Source organism: Cetorhinus maximus, chromosome 23, assembly GCF_964194155.1.
Source record: "Cetorhinus maximus chromosome 23, sCetMax3.hap1.1, whole genome shotgun sequence".
NCBI lineage: Eukaryota > Metazoa > Chordata > Chondrichthyes > Lamniformes > Cetorhinidae > Cetorhinus > Cetorhinus maximus.
In genome coordinates this window covers 37,709,746-37,735,484 of record NC_135901.1, presented here as the reverse complement: position 1 = coordinate 37,735,484, position 25,739 = coordinate 37,709,746, and the positions used below count along the sequence as shown (strand labels likewise).

The window sequence follows — 25,739 nt, the reverse complement described above, 5'->3', positions numbered from 1 at the left end:
GATTTGTCATGTGTGAAATAATTAACACGTGGAAATGCATGTTGATCCTGCAGTAAAGAATGGGTCCCAAACATGCTCAGCTATTCAACAACAGAACAACGTTAAGTGATTATTGCGGGCAGCAGAGTGAGTCAACATTTCTAAATCACTAAGGTATTGACACATACGCTGTGAAGAAACTGACTTTAAAACAATCAAGATAGAACTAAACACACTGGTAATTGTCAGAAGGAGCAACATTAAAGTAAAGGGGATTTGGGTGGGGTTGGTTGGAGGCCAAGGAGAAATAATACTTCATAAGAATTATCCACAAGGTGGATGCAGGTGAAGGGAAAACTGGAGAATCTTTTAAGTCCATGCAGGATCTGTTGCTTTAATAATTTAGAATCAGGAGCACTGCTGCAAAAGGATAAGGAATATAATTGAAAGAGGTGATCTGTATGTGAGGAATGCCAATTCAAGTTGATGGCGATCAGATTATTCTGGTAATTTATTGTGTTACCTACGATATATCAACAAGAAATGAGGAAAACAAGCTTGTAGCTTAGAAATAGCGAGATTAGTCAGAAATCAGTTGTGAAAACTCAGTCAGGATTTTTCCTCACTCAAGCTGGGGAGATCTGTAAGAAAATTGCTCTATAATGACGTCTAAAATCTTAAAATCTCGTTAATATTCAATATATTCCTTGTGAAGAAAATTCCAACAGCAGTTTACAGATTGAAAAACACAGGACAGGCCAAGCACACGTCTCCAGCACAGACATTCCTGAGAGAGTCTCATGACCCACACGTAAACCAACCATCTGAGAACAGGTTAAAAACAGGCTCTCAAGAGGAAAACAATCACTTGGGACAGAAAAGAGATGTTTGAAGTGATCCACGCTGGGCAGCCTCCGTCAAACAGAAGGCGACTGGAGAAAAACTTCCCAACACTTCAATTAAGAAGCAGAAGGGGCTGCTTCTCCCAGCCATTGGCAACAGAGACCAACATTCTGCCTGTGTCACCCATTTGTTCATCTTCTGAGAGCGGTAAACTGCTCTTACCTTCCGGGAGTCATGCGCTCTTTCTATCTGTTTAGTTTATGTATTATATTTCAACTTTCTACCTCATGATCTACTTAAGAATGACAACAGCATAACCTCCCTTTGTGCATAATCTATGACTCCCAAACATTGGGCAGTACAGAGAGAGATTTACTCTATATCTAACCCCGTGCTGCACCTGTCCTGGGAGTGTTTGATGGGGACAGTGTAGAGGGAGCTTTACTCTGTATCTAACCCCTTGCTCTACCTGCCCTGGGAGTGTTTGATGGGGACAGTGTAGAGGGAGCTTTACTCTGTATCTAGCCCCCTGCTGTACCGGTCCTGGGAGTGTTTGATGGGACAGTGTAGAGGAAGCTTTACGCGGTGTCTAACCCCATGCTGTACCTGTCCTGGGAGTGTTTGCTGAGGGCAGAGTACAGGGAACTTTACTCTGTATCTAACCCCGTGTTGTAGCTACCCTGGGAGTGTTTGATTGGACAGTACAGGGAGAGCTTTACCCTGTATCTCACTCCATTATGTACCTGTCTTGGGAGTGTTTCATGAGGACAGTGTAGAGGAAGATTTACTCTGTGTCTAACCCGATGCTGTACCTGTCCTGGGAGTGTCTGATAAGGACAGAGTAGAGGGAGATTTACTCTGTATCTAACCCCGTGCTGTACCTGTCCTGGGAGTGTTTGATGGGGACGGTGTAGAGGGAGCTTTACTCTGTATCTAACCCTGTGCTGTATCTGTCCTGGGAGTGTTTTTTGGGGACAGTGTAGAGGGAGCTTTACTCCATATCTAACACCACATTGTTCCTGCCCTGGGAGTGTTTGATGGGGACAGTGTAGAGGGAGCTTTACTCTGTATCTAACCCTGTGCTGTACCTGTCCTCGGAGTGATTGATGTGGACAGTGTAGTAGGAGATTTACTCTGTATCTAACCCTGTGCTGTACCTGTCCTGGGAGTGTTTGATGGGGACAGTGTAGAGGGAGCTTTACTCTGTATCTAACCCTGTGCTGTACCTGTCCTGGGAGTGTTTGATGGGGACGGTGTAGAGGGAGCTTTACTCTGTATCTAACCCCGTGCTGTGCTAGTCCTGTAGTTGTTTGAGGGGGACAGTATAGATGGAGCTTTACTCTTTTACTAACCCCACATTGTTGCTGCCCTGGGGGTGTTTGATGGGGACAGTGTAGATTGTAGAGGGAGCTTTATTCTGTATCTAAACCATGCAGGATTTGACTGGAGAATGATTTTAGCAGACACTCGATGCTCAGGATGCCCCATTCTCCAGCACTGACTTGTTTCACCCCTTGGAGAACAATATTTAACCCAGAGATAAGAGAGGCCAGCAGTTTATCCCCCGCCCACAGCTCCAAGGTACAGTGAGTGACCTGAATATTGTTGTACTGTCTGCTCAATATTTCACCCCTGGGCCTGAGCCTTTCAGTAATGGTTTCACTTTGTTCTCCTCCTGACTCACCGACTAGTGGAAATAGTTTTTCCTCATTTACCTGATGGGATTTTGAACTCCTCCCTCAGATCTCCAATGACCCTTTATTCTCATGAAAAGTTCCCCAGTTTCTGGAATCTCTCCTGATAATTAAAGTCTCTCTTCCCTGGATTCATCTCAGTGAATCTCCTCTGCACTCTCTCCATGGCCTCGACATCCTTCCTGGTGTAAAATCCCCATAACTTGACCAAATATTCTATCTGCAGCTGAACCGATGATTTGTACAGGTTTACATGACCTTTGTCCTTTTGTACTCTACACCCTGAATTGCAAAACCTAGGATCCCATGTGCTTCTTAAACTCTGAATCATTCGCCCTCCCTCCCATTTTTAAAGGTCTGTGTCTCTGAATACCTTTTGAGTGTTTGAGATATTGACAAAAGATGGCTAAATATACATTGAGGTAAAATGTCTGATATAATGAGTATTATGGAATAGAGAAGTTCAGCCTGAGTTAGAAACTCAAACAGGCTCTTCACTGCAGACAGGTCACCATGGCAACACTGATAAGAAATTCCATTGCACAGAATCAGCTCATTGGAAACTCGAGTCAGATCAGGGAAAAGGACAGAGTTTGTCTGTTATTGACCACAATACAAACTGAAACCAGAGTGAGGAATAGATCAGATTATAATGTGTGATGTTTATACCTATAATTGTGAAACTATCAGAAATAACAGAATTAACAGTGGGCAGGGGAGTTTAGGGAGAATGAGAAAATTCCTGAAGAAAAGTAAAGGCTGGGAACCAGGGAATGTGTCCTTGTAAATCACAGATTAGAGAAATTCCAGCTGTCTTTTCCTCACTTCCTGCCAAAACCCAGCAGAGAAGACAAAGAAGAGTCAGTGGCCAGAGCTGGATCACTACAGGGTATAACAGTGAGGGGATACTGATGTAAGGGGGCAGCCAGGACTGGAATCACCAGAACGTTGACTTCATGTAAGTGACTGTGGACATAAGGGACTTGCACGCTTACTCTGATTGGTGGATCAATATAAGATACGATAGAGGACAGGGAATCTGATCAGTTTATATTTCTTATAAAGTTTTAAAGCAGACTCTCGAACTTTCTAATGAATAAGGCAAGGTATTTGGTCGAATCTTCCATCTCTTTACTGTTCTCTTACTGTGCGCCATCGAAATCTTTCCCACTTTTTATCTTTAATAACTTATGAAATTCATCACCCCATGTTTTTGTTTAATTTCATCTGATATCTACCTGTCCCATTAGAATTATGGAATGCTTACATCACAGGAGGCCATTCAGCCCATGTGTCTTTGCCAGCTCTCTGCAAGAATAATTTACCCAGTGCTTTTTCCCTGTAACCCTGAAACCTTTCCCTCTTCAGATAATGATCCACCTCTGATCTGAAAGTCATCGGGACAGTCTCTGTAACACTCTCAGACAGTGCATTCCAGATCCAAACCACTCTGTGTAAAAAAACATTTCCTCATGTCACCATTGCTTTTTTTTCCAATTAAGTTGAACCTGTGCCCTCTTGTTCTCGATCCTTCCACAAATGGGAAGTTTTTTTCCTATTGACTCTGTCCAGACCCCTCAACCTTCTCTTCTCCAGGGACAACAGTCCCAACTTCTTCAATCTACCCACGTAAGTGCAGCTCCTCAAACCTGGAACTATTCTTGTGAATCTTATCTGGCGTCACATCCTTCCTAAAGTCTGGTGCCCAGAACTGGATACAATACTCCAGTTGAGGCCAAACTGTGTTTTTTTAATGGGTTTAACATAATTCCTTACTTTTGTATACCATGCCTCTATTTATAAACCCAGAATACGATATGTTTTCTGAGACAATTTCTCAACCTGTCCTCACTGTATTTTGGTTCAGGACTCCACAATTTTAACTCTACCCTGTAAATTGTGACAACATTCCTCCAATTAACAAATGGTGAACAGCAGGAGTCTCTGTTGGACAGAGCAGTTTCTGGGGTGTGGAGGATTGTGGGAAATGTGACCACCATTAATCAGAGGCAAGGAGATGATGACACCATCACTGACTGGAAATTCCAGAGACATCACCCCACTCACTGTGTTTTTCTTCAAAGGTGCGATTTTTGCAACCTCTGACTCCAGTGTTTCTGATATTTTTCCAGCTGCAGTCTCAAGCAGGAGATTTCATCATTGAAAAGTGAAATTGTTTCTGAGGTGACCATTTCACAGGGTGAAACATAACTTCACCACATGGACTGCAGCGATTCATGAAGGTCAAAAGTCATCTTCTCCACAGGCAGCTGGTGATTGACAATATTTGCTGGTCTTCTTCGTGAAAGGGCAGGGGAGTGGGACTGGCTCATTTGCGCTTACAGAGAGCCAGCTCAGGCAGGACGGGTGAATGGCCTCCACCTGTATTGTAAACAGTCAATGGATTGGAGTGAAGGAGTTGGATTGACCCACAGCCTGAGTCACCACTTTAAGGTCAGGGAGAGTATCTGGAGAGGAGAAAATAATTAGTAGGAGACCGGACACTGAATCTGGAACAATGAGCAGAGAGGGAGAGGAGTGTGTGGGACAGGGATTTATAGACTTGGGGGAATGAAAGGAGAAAGAATATTCCATAGAAACTAGAATTGTCTGTTCTGAATTTCTATCCTGTACTGACAGTGATGACTTTTGTAAACTGTGTTTACAGGGGATTAGAGGGAGAGGATTTTAAGATGGGAAACTCAAATCAAAAATCTCGACAAGATCTTATAGAATCACTGAATTCATAAATGACCAGCCTTTGATAATGGAAGGAGAATTGTTTGTCTGTTCTGCCTGTGGGGAAGATTCACATCATAATTTGACTGGAAACTCACCAAGACACATACACCCGAGTCAGAACATATGTCAGGGTCAAACCTGACATCACTTGTGCAAAAAGTCTGGTTTAGTCTCAGACAGTTGCCGGGGAGAAGAATGGAGTTGGTATCTAGGGAATGAAAACAATGGCTTTGGTCTTCCCAATATTGAATTGAAGGAAATTTCTGCACATCCACCACTGGACATCAGACAAACAATCTGATTATTTAACAAAAGCGGAGAAGTCGAGAGAGGTGGGAGTGAGGTAGAGCTGGGCACTGTCAGTGTACCAGTGATAACTGACACTGCGTTTTCAGATGATGTCGCTGTGGGGGGCGTGTTGATGAGAAATAAGAGGAGGCCAAGGCTGGATCCTTTGGGGACACCAGAGGTAAGTGTGGGAGTGGGAAGGGAAGATATTACAAGTGATTCACTGATGATGGTTAGAAAGAGAAGAATGGAACCAGGAGAGAGCAGCCCCACCCAACTGGATGACAGTGGAGAGGTGATGGAGCAGAATGGTGTGGTCAACCTTGTCAAAGGCTGCAGACACATTGAGAAGGATGAGAAGAGATAGTTTACCTTTGTCACAGTCACCTAGGATGTCATTGGTGGTTTTGATCAGAGCTGTTTCAGTACAGTGGCAGGGGCATAAACCTGATTGGAGGGAGTTCTGGGAAAGATGGGCACGGATTTGGGAGGTGTGAACATGTTTGAGGAGTTTGGAGAGGAAAGGAAGGTTGGAGATGGGACAGCAGTTTGCAAGGACAAGGCCAAAGGTTTGTTTATTGACAAGAGCTTGATGATGTCAGATTTGAAGGAGAGAGGGACAGTAACTGAAGAGAGAGAACCATTAACAATCTCAGCGAACATGGGGAAGTTGGGTGACCTGCAGTTTAGTGGGAATAGGGTCAATGGAGCAGGGGGTGGGTATCATGGACAAGATGAGCACTAAGGTGGCATGAGAGGAAATGGGAGCGAAACTAAAGAAAGATGTGGGTTCAGGGCTCAAACAAGAGGGATCTTTAGAGACAGTTTGTCCGGGTGGGCAAGTGGAATGGAGGGAAGCAGCAGAGGCAGCTGATCGGATTGTCTCAATCTTAGTGACAAAGAAGCTCCATGAGCTCCTCACACTTGTTGTTGGAGGTGAGGATGGAGGAGAGAGGGGAGAGGGAGAGCCCTTCAAAAGGAACTAACTTGTCTGTTTAACACAGAGCTGATTTATTTGACTTTATTCAGAATATTAACAGCTATAACTGGGTTGGAGTTTATTAACGTTAGTAGAAACAGACTCAAATGAACACAGTTCAGTCCAGGATGCAATTAACAGCAAAATCCAGTCACTGTTGTCACTTGTGAATTCACTGGTGTCTCAGCAGGTGGGATAACTGAGTAAATCCCTTCTCTCACACGGAGCAGGTGAACGGTCTCTCTCCAGTGTTAACTTGCTGGTGTGTCAACAGGTTGGGTAACTGAGTGAATCCCTTCCCACATGCGGGGCAGGTGAACGGCCTCTCTCCGCTGTGAACTCGCTGGTGTACTGTGAGTTGAGATGACCACCTGAACCCAGTCCCACAGTGAGAGCACCTGAATGGTCTCTCGTCAGTGTGAACACGTTGATGGAACATCAGTTCCCCAGAGCTTTTATAGCACTTCCTGCAGTCTGAGCATTTAAATGGTCTCTCCCCAGTGTGAATTCGCTGGTGTTTCAGCAGGTTAGTTGACTGAGTGAATCCCTTCCCACACACTAAGCAGATGAATGGTCTCTCCCCAGTGTGAACTCGCTGGTGTGCCAGCAGATCAGATGTCTGAGTGAATCCTTTCCCACACGTGGAGCAGGTGAACAGTCTCTCCACAGTGTGAAGTCGCTCATGTTTCAGCAAGTTGAATGGCTGAGTGAACCCCTTCCCACACACGGAGCAGGTAAATGGTTTCTCCCCAGTGTGAACTCGATGATGTGTCAGCAGATGGGATGAGCAAGTGAATTCTTTTCCACACATGGAGTAGGTGAATGGTCTCTCTCCGGTGTGACTGTGCCGATGAGTTTCCAGTTCAGACGGATATTTGAATCCCTTACCACAGTCCCCACATTTCCACGGTTTCTCCCTGTTGTCCCTGCATTTATGTTTTAACAGAGCAGATGATCGGCTGAAGCCTCGTCCACACACAGAACATGTGCACAGTTTCTCCCCACTGTGAACGGTGCTTTTTCCTTCCATGTTCAAAATCTGATGATATTCAGGTTAAGATAAATAGGGCGACTCTGTCAGATCCTGATGTGATGTTTGGTTTCAGTTTCCTGACTGCAAATCCTCCCCTTCTAATACCCTGTGGAATTGATTTAAAACAGAAAAAAGGGAATGAGAGAGAACCCACAAAAACACAAAGGCGGGTTGTGAAATTGAGCTGAATGAATCTGGGAATTTGTGGGGCCGGCACGAGGAAAAAGTGACCATGAAAACTGCCGGATTGTCATAAAAACCCAACTGGTTCACTAATGTCCTTCAGGGAAGGGAACCTGCCACCCGGTCTGGGCCTACACAAGACTCTGGTGTCAATAATAAAACAAGCGTTAGAGGCAGCAGGAGATCACATGGCCCTTCGAGTCTGCTCCACCATTCAATACAATTGTGGCTGATCTTGGGCTTCAAATCCACTTTCCCACCCACTCCCCATATCCCTCGACTCCCTAAGAGACCAAAAATCTCTCCATCTCAGCCTGAAATAAATTCAATGATGGAGCATCCACAACTCGCTGGGCTGGAGAATTCTATGTGACAGAAGGAGAAAAGGAGAGAGAGAGAAAGTCAGAGAGAGGAGTGAGAGAGGCAGGGGGTGAGGAGAGGGCTTTCCATAGACCTACAAATAAACCAGAACTTTGACAGAATCTCCCAAACCTTTAACCTCTACCCCCGAGAAGGACCAGGGTAGCAGGTGTATGTGAACACCATCACCTCTAAGTTCCCCTCTGAGTCACACACTGTCCTGACTTGTCTGACATCCAGTACTGAATGAACAGAAATTTCCTCCATTTAAATATTGGGAAGATTGAAGCCATTGTATTCAGTCCTGGCTACAAACGCCACTCCCTAGACACTGACTCCATCCCTCTCCCTGACAACTGTCTGGAACTGAACCAGACTGTTCACAATCATGGTGAAATATTTCACCCCAAGATGAGCTTCCAACCACATATCCACATCATCACCAAGACCGCCTATTTCCACCTCAGTAACATCGCCCGACTCCACCCCTTATTTTCAAATTCCTGTATGGCTGCTCCCTGTTGCTGGAATCTCCTCCAGCATCACAACCCTCGGAGATATCTGCGCTCCTCTAATTTGGCCTACTGAGCGTTCCTGATTTGTATTGTTCCACATTCGTGCCCATTCTGTCACTTTCCAAGGCTCCAAGCTCTGGAATTCACTCCCTAAACCTCTCCCATTCTCTACCTCATTTTCCTCCTTTAAGATACTCCGTAAAACCCACTTCTTTGACCAAACGCTTGGTCATCTGCCCTAATGTCTCCTCATGTGGCTCAGTGTCAAACCTCGCTTTGCAACATTTCTGTGAAATGCCTTGGAACATTGTCTTACGACATAAATACAAATTGTTGTTGTTGATTTGGACATATGTCACTGTTCCTTCATCATCACTGGGTGAATAACCTGTAACTCCTTACCGAGCAGCTTCACCACACGGACTGCAGCGGTTCAAGAAGGTCAAACATCATCTTCTCCACAGGCAACTGGGGATCGCAATAGATGCTGGTATCTGTGGAGAGAGAAACAGAGTTAATGTCTCAGGGTGTGTAGAATGAGTAACAGGGAGTAAAAATGCTGCAGAATTTGATGATCAATATAAGCTCAGAAATGGAATAGAAATGAACTATAGCGCAGGAAAAACAATTCCTGGCTATGAAAGATACTGTAGGAAGATAAAGCTGGTAAGACAGCAGGATGGACAGGTCAGGGGATGGACAGCAGTGGAAACCTCATTGAGACAGTCAGCAGAAGTAACAATAAAATACTAAACATAACTCAAATAGATCCATTATTGGAGACAGAGGAAGGTGGACAATGGCAGAGAGGTGATCAGGGAGGGCACAGGTGAAACAGAGAAATGGATGGACATGGATTCAGATCCTCAGAAAAGGAGTCACACCAGTTCCAGAGCCAGGGAACCTCTCACAGAAAACAAAGCACAGCACTAAAAGCTCTAAATTGTAGATGGATGGTGAAAAATACTCACCTCTGAAACAAATTCACCATTTTCAAATTTAAACTCTCCTGCTGGTGCCTGCAGCTGGAAAGATATCAGAAGCACTGGAGTCAGAGAAAAATCTCCCAGTTGAGGAAATACCTGGGGAGCAGGGTGATGTCACCGTGTAATTGTTGATGTGTGATGATGTCACCGTGTAATTGTTGATGTGTCATGACGTCACAGTGTAATTGTCGATGTGCGATTATGTCACGGACACAGAACATCTGGGTCTGTGCAAACCAATGATCACCACACATTATGAAGGATGTGAGGGTCCTTGAGAGGGGGCAGAGGAGATTTAACAGAATGGTTCAAGGGATGAGGGATTTTAATTGTAAGATTAAATTCGAGAAACTGGGGTTGTTCTCCTCGGAGTAAAGGAGCTTGAGGGGAGATTTGATAGAGGTGTACAGGATTATAAAAGGTAGTTAAATAAAAGCTGTTCCAATTAGCTGATTAATTAGGAATAAGGGGCAGAGATTTAAGATAAGATCAACAATGTGAGGTAGAGATTTTTTACCCAGTTACTGAAATTCAGGTCCTGGTGAATCAAGTGACTTTCAGATTTTGACGTGATGTTTGGTTTGAGTTTCTCATCTCCCTCAAGTATCCCTTGAGTTCCCCCTCCTCTGCTAACATCCTGTAAATGGAATTCAAAAAATCCATCATGGTCAATCCAGGATTGAAATTCAGAAAGGACAAACATTTCTCTTGGTTTGAGTTTGCTGTGTGTAAATTCTCCCCTTCTAACCCCCTGTAAAAGGAGTTTGCAAAATCCATCCCTGTCAGTCCAAGATAGAAATTCACAATATTCTCTCCTTCTGCTATCTGGAACAGGATGGCCGCGCATGCGCCTTGATGCACATTGCCCCCTATAAAGATGGCGGCCGTTACCCCGAGTTGGGCGAAGGGAGAAATCCAGAATTTTTCGGTCCGTTCTCTGCAAACACAAGACCGGTACCTTGTTATTTGGGGACTGCGGTCTGCACTGTGTCTTTATGAAGCCTTCCTGCCCGCTCCGCTGGCTCCATTCCTCTTCACACACCCACTAACTCTGTTAGTTTGTTCCACTCGACATCTCTCACCAGCTCTGAGCAGCATCAGTCACAGACCAGCACTGCGCATGCTCATGGATCCGGTCGCAATGCGCATGCTCCAACATGCTGAGCAATGCGCATGTGCATAGCGTTGCTGTTGTGAGGTTAGGGCACATTCTGCCCCGCAGCGAATGCTGGGTGGCCGCTCCGCCATTGAAAGATCACGTTGTAGAACAGAAACCTATGTCCTGTAATCAGAATACGATGGGTGCCATAGGGGCAAGACATAAAATTGTTGAATCAATTGATGCAGTGGCCGAATTGCTCCGGGGTCCACCGCAATTCTCGCCTGAATGCTGAACAAACCCTGACAGTTAGATCTGAACTGAGTGGAGTCTCAGCAGATGGGGTGAGCTAGTAACATTTCCCCCGATACATGGAACATTTAAACCGTGTCTTGCCAGCATCTCTGCTCTGATTGTGGATCAAATCTTTTGAAATTTTAAAGTTGGAGTGTTAAAGTGTGGGCAAACTGAATAAAGCCCTTTGCACACGTGAAGTATCTGAATGGTCTCCCACCAACGAGACTGTGTTGCTGTGTCAGTAAATGGGATGAGAGTGAATCCCTTTCCAATTTTAACTGGTGGAAAATCTGTTTACAGTGTGAATTTACCTACACATTTTTAGCTCAGACATGGATCTCGAAATCGACTGATAATGGGTTCCACATTCTTAGCACTACGTAAGAAAAAGGAACAGGAGTAGGCTATTCGGCCACTCAAGCCTACTCCGCCATTTAATAAGATCATGACTGACCTGATAGTCACCTGAAATCTGTATCCCACCTATCCCCGATAACCTATCATGTCCTTGATTCCCAAGCCTCTGCCTTAAAAATATTCAAAAACATTGCTTCTGCAGCCTTTTCAGGAACAGAGTTACAAAGTTTCACGACCCACTGAGTGAAAAAAAAATCTCCTCATCTCCATTTTAAATGGGTGACCCCTTGTTTTTAAACAGCAATTACGAGTTCTAGATTCTGTCACAAGAGGTAACATCCTCTCCAAATCGGCCCTGTCAAGTACCCTGAGGATCTTATATGTTTCACTGATCAGGTAAAGTAAAGCGAAATACTGCAGATGCTGGTTATCTGAAATAAAAACAGAAAATGCTGGAATTCTCAGCAGATCTGGTAGTGACTGTGGAGAGAGAGACATGGTTTTCATTTCAGGTCTGTAACCTTTCATCAGAACTGCACTGCATCTGAAATGTTCATAATGCCTCTCAATCCAAAGATGCTTCCAGATGTGTTAAGGGAACTCAAGAAGGAAATGAAAACCCCCTTTGAGGAATGGAATCCAATGCGAGTGAAGGGTGAACCGCCCGGCTGACCAGAGACAGTTAAGGTACCTTTCCCTTCTTTAAGACGCTGGAACATTAACTCTAATGTTATCAGTGAAATTAACTGATTTGAGACACTGAAAGGATTCTCATTACTGCACATCAGGAATTCAAAACTAATATCGGCTTCAGGACAATCAGAATACTTGGAAATAGACAAAACAGCGAAAGGCTCGAAGGGAGACAGCACCAGTTGTAGGAGAGCTGGTTCCCAGTGACATGGATGTGTCTGCAGTGGGTGGGATCGGACTGTTTCCATGTATCCGGAATGAATATCCCACCCTTTATTTTGGAAGAGTAAAACTGATAGAGCGCGATAACTATCTGGGTAGCGGCAATCTGAACATTAGACTCACTGTCACCCTGGTTGGGATACCTTGTCAGTTAGGTTTGTGTAAGTGTCTCTGGCATAATTGGTCAGCGTGTTTGCCTGTTAACTGAAAGGTTGGTGATTCAAAACCACCCAGGGGGTGAAGATTTTTACTGTTTTTGCCCCTCATCACCAATCATTGCCACACAGTTCCAGGTTGTCATTGGGTACTTGGGCTGCAAGGTATCATCCCCAAAACGGTGGCAGGTCTTTTGTTGTCCAGTGAGCTCCCACAAAAACAGCTTCTTTTTAAAATTACGTTTTCTGTCAAATACAATGAGAAAAGATTTGGACCCACTCTGTACCTTCATCTAACCCATCAGAAATTCATGAAATTATTGGAATCAAATGAATCATCAATTACTCTCTCTTCCTCAACTCCACAGTGAGTGCAACAGGGAAAAGCAGCAAAGCAGCAATATTCCGGCCCCGCACTCTCCAATCACCTACTGCCAGCAGAAAGCGGCGACTGCAGCTTCGATCAGCGGGTTACTGCCCATCCCTGGGACGCAAGATATTCCAACCCGGCCCAAACCTCCCAATACGCCGAGCACAGGCTCAGGAAAAACACAGGTAGATTATATCCCGGTCACTAAACCTCCGAGCAGCTTTTACAGAATTCCCGAGTGAGTGAGTCACAAATATAAGTCACACCAACTTTCTAAACTTTTCACTGTAAAATTCCTTCATTTTATTGAAAATCTGACTGTTGTGAATCTGAAAATGAGCACCATGGGATTTGTGTTACCGAGTGACTTGTTTTCCATTTTTTGCCTGTCAGGTTTGCAATTCAATTTGTGTTGGATGTTGATGCGAATCTGATTTCAAAATGAGGACACAAAGCAGGTAAATATTAAATCCAGGAGGAAATCCCGAGGAAAATCGATCACAGTATTTGGAAGGAGGTGCAGCTAAGAAGTGGAAGATGTGAATGATGTTATTGATGATTGAGAGGAATGCATTGCAACATTGGGGCTTTTGTAGGCTGATTACGTTCCACACTTTAAAATTCCGACCAAGCTGAGGTATCTGGTGGAAAGCAACAGGTTTCTCCATGTATTTTAGGAAACAGCTTTTCACGTGCCTAGCTGGCTCAGTAGAGCATGAGACTCTTAATCTCAGGGTCGTGGGTTCGAGCCCCACGCTGGGTGCTGTAATACTTTAAAAATCTGAATAAAAGTCATACGGATTGGAAACATTAACCCTCGCTCCAGCTGCTGAGTCTTTCCAGCATATGCTGCTTTTGTTACAGATTTCTATCATTCGCAGTAATTTGCTTTTATCTTTTTACTTTTAAAATCTTGCTGCTTAAATAAAACACCAACTAATCACTGCGGCTCCTGTGAAACTTACAAGGCAGTCATTCATCACTGAAAGCAAGTGACACATGTCAAATTCAAAGTACTTTCATGTCGCATCTCATTCTGCTTCTGTCTCGCCCCCAGCTCCCTCTGCACGTCCAGCTCCCAGGTCAATTAGCTGCTTTATGCAGGCACAGTCAGATCATGGGAATGGGTAAAACTCGTGGGTAAAGAGACACCTGGATCTCATCTTCCTGATTCTCCCAGATACTGATTACAGGAATGTGCCCAGTGCCGATTATCCACAGTCACTCCCCTCCCAGTTGTTCAGCTTTTTAATTGATTTTCACATTGGGTTTCAATGTGAAGAAAGCAGAGCTGTGATAAGCTTATATTGTTCAGCAGATGTACTGCAAGAAGGTACATGACAGGCTGATGGTAACAGTGCTCTTTGGATGCGGTGTGCTCTAGTGAAGGATTGGCACCATTCATGTGTCACTCAATTAGTCTCGTGACAAATCTCGTGCTGGAAATGACAATAAAACTCGCTGAATTTGCTCCGTGTTTTGGTTTCAAAAAAGCCAAATACAAGGTAAGAAAGTACATCTCACTTGAGTGGGTGAGAAAATGGCCTAATGACCCGTGCTGTTAGGAAACATAAAATTATGGAAAGTTACAGCACAAAGAGGCCATTCGGCCTGGCGTGCTGCTTTCAAAGAGTAGTAGTGATTGTTTGATCCATCAGGAGTGATATTTGTGCCAGTGCAAACAGTAGGCAGCAAAATTCATACTTCTCCCACCCATATTTTGCCTCACGCCAACATTTCTATAGTCAGTGCTTTGCAACCAGGCCTGTCTCCTCTCCTCTTCCTTCATCCCCTCACTTCACTTGAACCAAGTGTGATGTTTTCTAAAACAAAAACAAAAATACCTGAAAAAACTCAGCAGGTCTGGCAGCATCTGTGGAGAGGAGCACAGTTAACGTTTTGAGTCCGCATGACTCTTCAACAGAACTAAGGAAAAATAGAAAAGGGGTGAAATATAAGCTGGTTTAAGGGGGTTTGGGACAAGAAGAGCTGGATAGCCAAGAAGAGATGGGTTGTCCCAACAGCCCCCCACCCCCTTAAACCAGCTTATATTTCATCCCTTTTCTATTTTTCCTTAGTTCTGTTGAAAAGTCATGTGGACTTGAAACATTAACTGTGCTCCTCTCCACAGATGCTGCCAGACCTGCTGAGTTTTTCCACGTATTTTTGTTTTGGATTTCCAGCATCCGCAGTTTTTTGCTTTTATCTTAGTGATGTTTTCTAGCTCTCACTCCTTTGATTCTGGTGGAGCTTTTGAACGTTTCCAATCAATGAATAATCAATACTCATTCCAACAAATTCAATAACTCGACATTCCCTGACTGGGAATTGAAGCCAGGCCACTGAGGTGGGAACCCTGAATCCTGACCACCAGGGAAGCTGCACCAGCATTTTTCGATTTAGTTTATCTACGCTGCTTTTGCCTATTGTTTTTCAGTTCAGATCTCTTTCACCACAAAACTGCCTGTTTAGGTTCAAGATAAACGACTTCTTCAACCAATGAAAACAACGGTTGCTGTGAGCTGGAACATGAAATTGACAGTGAGGTGAAATAGTCCCACAAGCTACTCCTGTGCAACTTTCAATTTCCAAAACCCTCCACCCTATTCGCTGTTGGTCCAATGGAAGCGCTGATTCACAGTCACTGGACACCAGGGAAATGACCAATAAAGCTGGACACTTGGATTATGGAGGCAACTTTTGACTTTTTTTTCATTCCCGATCTCCTTCACCAGAGACAACTTTCTCCGGCCAAATGGTTTGTTTAGGTTGAACACAAGCAACTTCTTCACCAATGAGAAGAACCATTGCTGTTAGCTGGAACATGAAATCGATACTTTCCTTTTTAGGACAGTTCTTAATGTCTCCCCCTTTGACCGAGCTGTTAGTCATCTGACCGAATATGTGGCTCGGTGTCATACTTTGTTTTATAATGCTCCTGGGGAATGCTTTGTGACGTTTCATTAGGGAAAAGGAACTTTAGAAATATAAGTAGTTGTTGTAGTCCATACATAGAAAGATACAAACTCCTCTTGCCTCTTTCATCCTGATATTTTTCACTATAACATTGTAATGTGAAGTTGCACAACTAATGTGAATACAGTTTGTGTTCATAAAAATTGCCCACCTCCTCAGGGAACTGAACTACATTGACCCACACAAAGGAACACAAACAGAAGTATGCACCGAGAGTGACAGAGGCCTAAGGAGAGACAAATACCAGAATGGAATCATGTCATCAAATTGGGTTCTTTTTCCCATTTCGGACTGGAGATTTGCAGAAGGCTGATAAATGAATGGAAATAAGAGATCATGGATGTGTTTGGATCTCTTTTCCTCGATTCATTCGATAATTAGTTCTGTCCGTAGTCGGCAGGATTTGAACCTGCGCAGGACAACTCCAATGGATTTTCTAATCCATCGCTTTAACCACTCGGCCACGACTACAGAAATTACTCCAATAGTACTATTATTTGTTTGAAATCATACAATGGTTAGAGCAGAGAAAGCTGTCTTTCTGCCCATCCTGTCACTGCCATTACCTGACCTTTTCCCTGGTACCCTGCAATTTATCCTGTCTCTCCCCATTCTTCCTACCAAACTGGGAATGAAAGAATGAGAATGATCCAACCTGGCCAATTACCACCCCAACAGCCTACTCTCCATCATCAGTAAAGTAATGGAAGGGGTCATCAACAGTGCTATCAAGTGGCACTGACTTAGCAATAACCTGCTCACTGGTGCCCTGTTTTGGTTCCAGAAGGGCCACTCAGCTCCTGGCCTCATTAAAGCTTTGGTTCAAACATAGACAAAAGAGCTGAACTCCCGAGATGATGTGAGAGTGACAGCCCTTGACATCAAGGCAACATTTGACCGAGTGTGGCATCAAGGAGCCCTAGCACAACTGGAGTCAATGGGAATCAGGGGGAAACTCTCCGCTTGTTGGAGTCATACCTAGCACAAGGAAGATGGTTGTGGTTGTTGGAGGTCAGTCATCTCAGTTCCAGGACATCACTGCAGGACTTCCTCAGGGTAGCATCCTCGGCCCAACCATCTTCAGCTGCTTCACCAATGACCTTCCTTCCATCATAAGGTCAGAATTGGGGAAGTTAGCTGATGATTGCACAATGTTCTGCACCATACCCGACTCCTCAGATACTGAAGCAGTCCATGTCCAAATGCAGCAAGACCTGGGCAATATCCAGGCTTGGGCTGACAAGTGGCAAGTAACATTCGCACCCCACAAGTGTCAGGCAATGACCATCTCCAACACGACAGAATCCAACCATTGCCCCTGGATGTTCAACGGCATTACAATCACTGAATCCCTCGCTATCAACATCCTGGGGGTTACCATTGACCAGGAACTGAACTGGACTAGCCATATAAACACTGTGGCTACAAGAGCAGGTCAGAGGCTAGGAATCGTGCAATGAGTAACTCACCTCCTGACTCCCCAAAGCCTGTCCACCATCTACAAGTCACGAGTGTGGTGGAATACTCCCCACTTGCCTGGATGGGGGCAGCCCACACAATGCTGAAGAAGCTGGACACCATCCAGGGCAAAGCAAACCACTTGACTGGCACCACATCCACATTCACTCCCTTCACCACCAATGCACAGTAGCAACAGTGTGTACCATCTACAAGATGCATTGCAGGAATTCAACAAGACTCCTTCGACAGCACCTTCCAAACCCACGACCATTACCAGGCAGAAGGACATGGATAGCAAGTAGATGGGAACACCACCACCACCTGGAAGTTCCCCTTCAAGTCAGTCACCATCCTGACTTGGAAGTATATCGCCGTTCCTTCATTGTCGCTGGTTCAAAATCCTGGATCTCCCTTCCTAACAGCACCGTGGGTGTACCTATACCACATGGACTGCAGAGGTTTAAGAAGGCAGACCCCATTCCCAAGGGCAATTAGGGATGGACAATAAATGCTGGCCCAGACAGCGAAGCCGACATCCCGTGAATGAAAAGAACATCCATGTTAGCCTGCAAATTATATTGCCTTTTCCTTCTGACAAAAGTAAAACACGGCAAACGTCAGTCCCTGGAGCAAGTCTGACGTATTTGCTCAGGTGAGGAACCAGCTGAAGCTTTCAGTATTGGTTTTCTTAATTCCGAGTTTCCGAATGGGAAATGTGCAATGGCTTGAAAGTGATAAAAATATGGTTAAGAAGAAAGAGAAGGAAATTGTCATTAATTATAAAGCTCTTTGTACAAAACTGAGAGACACCATGGGTGGAAGGTCCTCTTACTGAGCTGTGCCATTTGATGATGACATTGTTGATCAGTCTGTCTCCAGCATTCCAAATGAGAACAGTCGAATTCCATTTCTTCAAAACAAAGACCCAAAGTGCTGCTGCATGACGTCACCGCTTAACATTGCAGACAGCTCCATTGGGCTCTTTACAGCGCAGGGTTTATAGAGGCGAGTGGGGTCATATTCGCTTCACATATGATGGAGCTGCGGTTTGAAACCTGGCAAGAGCATTACCCAAACTTGTTTATTTCAGTGTGAGCGAAAGTTCGATAATTTAGGTTTGTTGTAAATATGAGCACAAGGGTTGGAATCCTGCTGACTAAAGTTTTCACCATTTTTGATTTTAACCAAATTAATTATCAGTTAAATACTTCCGTATTTTCTGATTCCCATTCATTTGTCAGCATTCAGGAAATTTGCTTTCAGAAATGGAACAAACACTGAGCCAAGTTGGTGACATCCTTTCTTTCTGGGTGTGTGTCTCTCCTTAGGCCTCTGTCACTTTCGGTGTATATCTCTGTGTCTGTTCCTCTGTGATTGTCAATGTGGTTCAGTTCTCTGAGGTGGTGAAAACATTTTTAACGTCACAAACTGGATTCACATTAGTTGTGTGAATTCATGTTAAAATGTCACAGAGAAAAGTATCAGCGTGAAAGATCAAACAGGAGACTGGCCCTTTCTATATATATCCTTCAACAACAACAACTTATATTTATAAAGCGCCTTTAACCTAATGAAACGTCACAAGCATTCCCCAGGAGCATTATATAACAAAATGTGACACCGAGCCTCATATTTGGTCAGGTGACTAAAAGCTCGGTCAAAGGGGGAGGCTTTAAGAATTGTCTTGAAGGAGGAAAGTATCGATTTCATGTTCCAGCTAACAGCAATGGTTCTTCTCATTGGTGAAGTCACTTGTGTTCAACTTAAAGAGACCATTTGGTCAGAGAAAGTTGTCTCTAGTGAAAGAGATCGGGAATGAAATAGAAAATGTCAAAAGTTGCCTCCATAATCCAAATGTCAAGCCTTATTGGTAGTTTCCCTAATGTCCAGTGACTCGGGATCGGCGCTTCCATTGAACCAACAGCGAATAGGGTGGAGGGTTTTGGAAATTGAAAGTTACACATGAGCAGCTTGTGGGGCGATTTCACCTCACTGTCGATTTCATGTTGCTACTCACAGCAACTGTCATTTTCATTGGCTGACGAAGTCCTTTGTCTTGAATCAAAAAAGGCAGTTTTGTGGTGAAAGAAATCTAAACTGAAAAACATTAGGCAAAAGCAACGTAGATAAGCCAAATCGAAAAACGTTGGCATAGTTTCCCTGGTGGTCTAGTGGTTAGGATTCGGCGCTCTCACTGCCGTGGCCTGGGTTTGATTACCGGTCAGGGAATGTTGATTTATTGATCTTGTGGAATTGTTAAAACCAGTGTTGATTACTTATTGATTGAAAACATTTCACACCTCTCCCAGAATTAGTGGAGTGAGACTTGAAGTCTCGCCTCAGAGCTGGAAATGTCACACTTGGAACAAACAGGAAACAAACACGGAGGTGGAGTGAGGGTATGAAGGAAGAGGAAAAGGGCTGGTTGCAAAGCACTGACGACAGAAATGTTGGTGTGAGGCAAAATATGAGTGGGAGAAGTACGAATTTTGCTGCCTCCTGTTTGCACAAATATCACTCCTGTTAGATCAACGAATCGCTACTGCTCTCTGAAAGCAGCACGCCTAGCCGAATGGCCTCTTTCTGCGCTGCAACTTTCTATAATTTTATGTTACCCAACAGCACGGGCCAGTCTGCCATTTTATAACTCAGTCGAGCAAGATGTCCTTTCTTACCTTGTATTTGGCTCTTTTGAAACCAAAACACAGAGAAAATTCAGTGAGTTTTCTTGTCATTTCCAGCACGAGATTTGTCACGAGACTAACTGAGCGACACATTAATGGTGCCAATCCTTCACTGGAGCTCACCGCGTCCAAAGAGCACTGTTACCATCAGCCTGTTATGTACCTTCTTGCAGTACATTCACCGAACAATACAAACTTATCACAGCTCTGATTTCTTCACATCGAAATCCAATGTGAAAATCAATTTCAAAGCTGAACAACTGGGAGGAGAGAGTGACTGTGGATAATCGGCACTGGGCACATTCCTGTAATCGGTATCTGGGAGAATCAGGAAGGTGAGATCCAGGTGTCTCTTTACCCACGAATTTTACCCATTCCCACGAACTGACTGTGTCTGCATCAAGCAGCTGATTGACCTGGGAGCTGGACGGGCAGAGGGAGCTGGAGGTGAGGCAGGGACAGAAGCAGAAAAAGATGCAACATGAAAGTGCTTTGAATTTGATGTGTGTCAGTTGCTTTCAGTGGTGAATGCCTGTCTTGTAAGTTTCACAGGAGCCGCAGCAATTGGTGTTTTTTTCATTTCAAGCAGCAAGATTTTAAAAGTAAAAAGATAAAAGCAAATTACTGCGAATGATGGAAATCTGAAACAAAATCAGAAAATGCTGGAAAAACTCTGCAGCTGTAGAGAGAAACAGAGTCAACGTTCCCAGCCCCTATCACTCTTACTCAGATTTTTAAAGTATTGCAGCACCCAGCGTGGTGGTTGAACCCACAACCCTGAGATTAAGAGTCTCATACTCTACCAGCTAGCCAGGAATGTGAAAAACAATGCCATTCACCAATATACATGAATAAACCTGTTGCTTTCCATCTGACACCTCAGCTTGTTCTGAATTTCAAAGCGTGGAAGGTTGTCGACCTACAAAAGCCCCAAGGTTGCAATGCATCTCTCTCAATCTCAATAACATCATTCACATCTTCCAGTTCTTAGCTGCATCTCCTTCCAAACATTGTGATCCATTTTCCTCAGGATTTTCTCCTGGATTTAATATTTACCGGGTGATTGGAGAGTGCGGGGCAGGAATATTGCTGCTTTTCTGCTTTTCCCTGTCTCACTCACTGTGGAGCTGAGGAAGTGAGAATAATTGATGGGTTCATTTGAGTCCAATAATTTCATGGATTTCTAATGGGTTCAATGAAGGTACATAGTGGGTCCAAATCTTTTCTCATTATATTTGACAGAAAAAGTAGTTTTAAAAGGAAGATGTTTCTGTGGGAGCTCACTGGATAACAAAAGATCTGTCACCGTTTTGGGGATGTTAACGTGCAGCCCAAGTACCCAATGACAACCCAGAACTGTGAGAATGATTGGTGATGAGGGGGAAAAACAATAAAAAGCTTTACCTCCCTGGGTGTTCTTGAATCACCAACCTTTCAGCTAACAGGTAAACATGCTGACCAATTGCACCACAGACACTTACACAAGTCCCGCCTACAAGGTATCCCAACCAGTGAGTGTAATCTTCAGATTACCACTACCCAGATGACTGTCGCTCTATCAGTTTTACTCTTCCAAAATAAAGCGTGGGACATTCATTGTGGATACAGGAAATATTTTGATCCCACCCACTGCAGACACATCCATGTCACCAGGAACCCGCTCTCCTATAACCGATGCCATCTCCCTTTGAGCCTTTCGGTGTCTTGTCTGTTACCAAGTATTCTGATTGTCCTGAAGCCGATATTAGGTTTGAATTCCTGATGTGCAGTAACGAGAATCCTTTCAATGTCTCAGATCAGTTAATTTCACTGAGAACATCAGAGTCAATGTTCCAGCATCTTAAAGAAGGGAAAGGCGTCTTGACTGTCTCTGGTCAGTCGGACCGTTCACCCTTCATTCTCCTCGGATTCGATTCCTCAAAGGGGATTTTCATTTTCTTCTTGAGCTCCCTGACCACACCTGCCAGCATTTTTGGATTGAGAGGCAAAATTAACATTTCAGATGCAGTGCAGTTCTGATGAAAGGCTATAGACCTGAACTGAAAACTTTGTTTCTCTCTCCACCGACGCTACCAGATCTGCTGAGAATTCCAGTATTTTCTGTTTTTATTTCAGATAACCAGCATCTGCAGTATTTTGCTTTACTTTACCTGATTAGTGAAACATATAAGATCCTGAGGGTACATGACAGGGCAGATGTGGAAAGGATGTTACCTCTTGTGGGAGAATCTAGAACTCGGGATTGCTGTTTAAAAATAAGCGGTCAACCATTTAAAACGGAGATGAGGCCATTTTTATTTCTCTCAGTGGGTCGTGAAACTTATGAACTCTCTTCCTGAAAAGGCTGTGGCAGCAGAATCTTTAAATATTTCTAAGGCAGAGGTGGATATATTCTTGGCAAGCAAGAGGGTGATAGGTTATCGGAGATAGGTGGGGTACAGATTTCAGGTGACTATCAGATCAGACATGATCTTATTAAATGGCAGAGCAGGCTTGAGGGGCCGAATGGCCTACTCTCGCTCCTTTTTCTTATGTTGTGCTAAGAACGTGGAACCCATTACCAGTAGATTTCGAGATCATGCCTGAGCTGAAAATGTGTAGATAAATTCACACTGTAAACAGATTGTTCACCAGCTGGAATTGGAAAGGAACTCACTCATCCCAGTTACTGACACAGCAACAGAGTCTCGCTGGGAGGGAGACCATTCAGATACATCAGGCGTGCAAAGGGTATTATTCAGTTTGCCCACACGATAACACTCCAATTATAAAAGTTCAATGGATTTAATCCACAATCAGAGCATTGATACTGGCATGACATGGTTTAAATGTTCCATGTATAGGGGGAAAAGTCACTTGCTCACCCCATCTGCTGAGACTACACTGAGTTCAGATTTAACTGTAGTTGTTTGTTCTGCTGTTCATTACATCCAGGGGAGAATTGTGGTGGACCCCGGAGCAATTTGGCCACTGCATCAATTGATTCAACAATTTTATGTCTTGCCCCTTTGGCACTAATCGTATTCTGATTACAGGACATAGGTATCTGTTCTACAATATGGTCCTTCAATGGCGGAGCGGTCAACCAGCATTCGCCGTGGGACAGAATGTGCCCTATCCGCACAACAACAACAACAACACAGCTCTGCGCATGTGCATTGCTTTGTGTGCTAGGGCATGCGCAGTGCTGGTCTGTGACTGAAGCTGCTCAAAGCGGGCGGGCGAATGTCGAGTGGAGCAAACTAACAGAATTAGTGGGTGTGTGAGGAGGAATGGAGCCAGGGGAGTGGGCAGGGAGGCTTCATAAAGACACAGTGCAGACCGCAGACCCCAAATAACAAGATTCCGGTCTTGTGTTTGCAGAGAACGGACCGAAAAAGTCTGGATTTCTCCCTTCACCAGGCCCGGGGTAACGACCGCCATCTTTATAGGGGGCAATGTGCAGCAGGGCGCATGCGCGGTCATCCTGGTCCATGTAACAAGAGGAGAGAATGTTGTGAATTTCTATCCTGGACTGACAGGGATGGATTTTGGAAACTCCTTTTACAGGGAGTTAGAAGGGGAGGATTTACGGATTTACACACAGCAAACTCAAACCAAGAGAAATGTTTGTTCTTTTTGAATTTCTGTCCTGGACTGACAGTGATGGATTTTGTGAACTCTATTTACAGGATGTTAGGAGAGGAGGGCAAACTCGAGGGAGATGAGAAACTAAAACCAACCATCATGTCAAAATCTGAAAGTCACTTGTTTCACCAGGACCTGAATATCACCAGCCTTTGAATGTAAGCATTGAGTTCCAGGTCATTACCAGTCACTGGGTAAAAAAACTCTCTTCCTGGCATCCCCTTTGTGGATCTTGCCTAAAATTTTAAATCTCTGTCCCTTAATCCTTTCATAATCAGCTAATGGGAACAGCTTTTATTTAACTACCTTTCATAATCCTGTACACCTCTATCAAATCTCCCCTCAATCTCCTTTACTCCAAGCAGAACAACCCCAGTTTCTTGAACGTAATCTTACAATTAAAACACCTCATCCCTCGAACCATTCTGGGAAATCTCCTCTGCACCCTCTCAAGGACCCTCCCATCCTTCATAATGTGTGGTGATCACTGGTTTGCACAGACCCAGATGTTCTGTGTCCGTGTCTATGACATCATCACACATCGACAATTACACGGTGACATCACCCCGCTCCCTGGGTATTTCCTCAACTGGGAGATTTTTCTCTGACTCCAGTGCTTCTGATATCTTTCCAGCTGCAGACTCCAGCAGGAGAGTTTAAAGTTGAAAACAAACTGTTTCAGAGTTGACTGTTTTTCACTACAATTTAGAGTGTTTAGTTCTATGCTCTGTATCTGTGAGGGGTCCCAGAGCTCTGGGGCTGGTATGGCTCCTTTACTGTGGATCTGAATCCATGTCCATCCATTGCTCTGTTTCACCTCTGCCCTCCTTGATCACCTCTCTGCCATTTTTTAACTTCCCCTGTCTCTAATAATGGATGTATTTGAGTTATGTTTAGTATTTTACTGTTACTCCTGCTGACTGTGTCTAAATGAAGTTTCCACTGCTGCCCATCCCCCAACCATGTGCTGCTGGCTTCCCAGCTTTACCTTCCCACAGTATCTTCCATAGTCAGGAATTGTTTTTCCTGCGCTATAGTCCATTTCTCTTCCACTTCTGAGCTTATACTGACCATCAAATTCTGCACCATTTTTACTCCCTGAGGGGAGGTGATAGTGTCGTGGTATTGTCACTGGACTAGTGATCCAGTGGCAATATCCTGGAGACCCTGGTTCAAATCCCATCATGGCAGATGGTGGAATTTCAATTAAATAAAAAAAAAGACTGGCATTAATAATCAAATGATTGTTGATTGTTGTAAAAACCCATCTGGTTCACTGATGCCCTTTAGGGAAGGAAATCTTGCTGACACATGACTCCGGATCACAGCAGTGGTTGACTCTTAGCTGCCCTCTGAATGCTGGCCTAGCCAGTGACACCCACCTGAATTTTAAAAAAAAATCATTCTGCATAACTCTGTCTCTCTCCACAGATACCAGCATCTATTGTTATCCTCAGTTGCCTGTGGAGAAGATGATGTTTGACCTTCTTGAACCGCTGCAGTCCGTGTGGTGAAGGTGCTCCCACAATGCTGTTAGGTAAGGAGTTACAGCTTATTCACCCAGTGATGATGAAGGAACAGTGATATATGTCCAAAATCAACAACAACAATTGATATAGCACTTTTAACGTAAGACAATTTTCCAACAGAAATGTTGCAAAGCAAGGTTTTACACTGAGCTACAGAAGGAGATATTAGGGCAGATGACCAAACGTTTGGTCAAAGAGGTGGGTTTTACAGAGTAAATTAAAGGAGGAAAATGAGGTAGAGAGGAAGAGGTTCAGGGAGTGAATTCCAGAGCTTGGGGCCTTGGAAATTGACAGAATGGGCGCAAATGTGGAAGAATAAAAATCAAGAATGGTCAGGAGGCCAAATTAGAGGAGCGCAGATATCTCCGAGGGTTGGGACGTTGGAGGAGATTCCAGCAACAGGGAGCAGCCACACAGGAATTGGAAAATAGGGATGGGAATTTTAAAATTTTGGTGCTTCTCAACCAGGAAGCCTTTGTAGGTCAGTGAGCACAGGGGTGATGGATGAACAAGACTTGGTGCAAGTAAGCACATGGGCAGCAGAGTTTTGGATGACCTCAAGATTACAGGGAGGTTGAATGTGGGAGGCCGGCCGGGAGTGCGTTAGTTAAGTCTAGAGGAAACAAAGGAATGGATGAGAGTTTCAGCAGCAGATGAGCTGAGACTG

At 44.2% G+C, this 25,739-nt stretch overlaps 2 protein-coding genes and 2 non-coding genes across 5 annotated transcripts in view; 2 read left to right on the top strand and 2 right to left on the bottom strand.

Moving 5' to 3' along the window:
• The window catches only part of LOC144697983 (uncharacterized), a gene marked incomplete at its 5' end in the record, with an annotated part of 268,587 nt that overhangs the window by 234,395 nt on the left and 8,453 nt on the right, over nucleotides 1-25,739 (bottom strand). The gene's annotated exons all lie outside the window — the stretch shown is intronic.
• On the top strand, nucleotides 13,490-13,558 carry trnak-cuu (transfer RNA lysine (anticodon CUU)). The gene has a single exon. It is a non-coding gene; the product is annotated as a tRNA-Lys (tRNA).
• trnas-aga (transfer RNA serine (anticodon AGA)) lies at nucleotides 16,160-16,242 on the bottom strand. The gene has a single exon. It is a non-coding gene; the product is annotated as a tRNA-Ser (tRNA).
• Nucleotides 23,103-25,739, top strand: part of LOC144697489 (uncharacterized) — a 61,234-nt gene continuing 58,597 nt past the window's right edge. The window contains exons 1-3 of one of the 2 annotated variants that reach the window (XM_078569482.1): nucleotides 23,103-23,325; nucleotides 23,588-23,701; nucleotides 24,975-25,080. The gene's annotated coding sequence lies outside the window, so the exon portion shown is untranslated. The remainder of the gene's footprint in view (nucleotides 23,326-23,587; nucleotides 23,702-24,974; nucleotides 25,081-25,739) is intronic. The other variant, XM_078569483.1, reaches the window with a different exon arrangement.